The sequence below is a fragment of the Octodon degus genome, unplaced genomic scaffold (assembly GCF_000260255.1).
Source record: "Octodon degus isolate 3935 unplaced genomic scaffold, OctDeg1.0 scaffold00406, whole genome shotgun sequence".
Lineage (NCBI taxonomy): Eukaryota > Metazoa > Chordata > Mammalia > Rodentia > Octodontidae > Octodon > Octodon degus.
Window position 1 is genome coordinate 426,703 of NW_004524982.1, and position 2,192 is coordinate 428,894.

Below are 2,192 nucleotides of genomic sequence, written 5' to 3' on the forward strand. Positions count from 1 at the left end.
TTGTTTCTGTTTATGAGAGAAAGCCATGTATTGAAGTTCCACAACAGTGTGTGAGACTTACAAGTATTCTGCATCTTCCCTATTACACATTTTTCATTCTTTGGATAATGTGTTGTAATATATCATCTTACATTTAATTATATATTCTCAAGGAACTATGTTGCTAATTTTTCAATGCTTATGTATTGTCATATGTCTCTGGTCCAGTGTCTGTTAATATCTTGCATTTATTTATTATTTTTGTATTTCAAAGGCTCACTATATATTCTGAATGCAAACAATATGCAATCACAAAATCAGGTATGTGAGTTGCAAAAGTTTGTTCCAGATTGACCTCTTTTCATTTCATTCTGTGAGCACTGAATTGTGCAGAGAAAATGTTCTAAATTTTTGTGACACAGCAAGATAGAGGGCCAGCCAAATAGCTCCGCATATTAAAGCACCTGCAAGCAGACCTAGGGGCTGAGGCTTGGATTCCTGGGCCGGCCATGCTGGCCCCACATCTGGGGCACACTGAGATGGCAATTGAGGCTGGGCATGGTGGCTAGCACCTGTAATTCCAGCTCTTGGGAGGCTGTAAATAGGTGTATCACTATAAGTCTGATCTAGTGGTGAGACCCTGAACATCCTGCAGACCCTTCCCAAAATTACAGAGAAAGACAGAGAGAGAGAGAGAGAGAGAGAGAGAGAGAGAGAGAGAGAGCAAGATAGCTCTGTGGACTAAAGTACCTACTGAGGCAAACTTAAGCAAACACAGAGATTGTGGTTTGATCCTGGTACCACATGCCAAGCCAGCCCCACACCCAGAGAAGGCTGAGCCAGTCCCCCCAAAATTATGAAGTCGAATTTAACAATTTATCATTTTTTGGGTCACTCTTCTTACATTTCATTTAAAAGTTCCTAAGGGCCAAGGAGATGGCTCAGTGGAATAAGTGCTTCCTTGTCAAGTGCAAGGGCCTGAGTTCAATCCCCAGTTCCATAAAGATAAATAAATAAATAAATGTTCTTTACCGGGGCTGGGGAGATGACTCAGTGGAATAAGCACTTCCCTGGCAAGTGCAAGGGCCTGAGTTTGAGCCCTAGTTCTGCAAAGAAAAAGAAAGAAAAAGAAAAAGAAAGAAAGAAAGAAAGAAAGAAAGAAAGAAAGAAAGAAAGAAAGAAAGAAAGAAAGAAAAAAGAAAGAAAAAGTTCTTTACCAAAACTTCAATTTTAGTAAGTTTTCAATTTCTATCTTTTACATGGAAATATATATCATATTCTTCGTAAAACATATATTTTATTTATTTATTTATTCATTTTTTATGGAACCAGGGATTGAATTCAGGTCCTTGTGCTTGCCAGGGAAGCGATTATTCCACTGAGCCATCTCCCTGGCCCTAATCCTTTAATCTATTTATTTGGTACATGATGGTCTTGCTATGCAGTTCCAACTCACAGAGATCTTCATGTCTAAGCCTTCGCAGTATTGGGAATGCAAGCATTCTACAACACACCCAGTTTTAGGGCCCACATAGCACACCTGGGATTCCCGGTCAAGTAAGGCATGCAGTAGCAGGGATCAAGTCCTGGTTCTTGTGCTTGCCAGGCAGGCACTTAGATGGCTGAGTTGTCTCCCCAAACCTAAACTTTTATTTTAAACAGTCAAGTGGTAATTGTTTATATTTAAGGTGAACAACGTGATACATAGTAATTTTGGTTGATGATATATGTTTTAACTAATTTGACTGTAGTAATTAATTGTACTTAATTTTAGTGTAAGTTGTGAGGTTTGTGGCAAAATTCACTTTTATGCTTGAGTGTGCATAAAATTTGTACTTAAAAATATATTTTTCCCAAATGTGGCATGAGCGTTTTACTCTTGGTATGAAATGCACTCATTTTTGTTATAATGTTTTATCCTTAACATTTATTTATAAATTGAATTTGATAATTTGTTTTGAGTTGATGAATTTAACTTGTGAATAATGTTACTCTATAGTTTTATTTCTTTGTATTATTGCTACCTATTTTTCATAGTAGGATACTGGTGGAATCACTGCATTCAAAAATGTGTATCTTACATTCTTTCATTTTTGGTTGAGATTATGTTTAACTAGCTTTTTTTATGGCTAAAGTATATTATATGCTTTTTTAGGCCTGGAGTTTTCTTCTTTCTCAATTTTTCAGAAGAAAAAGAACAGAAGGTTGAATGA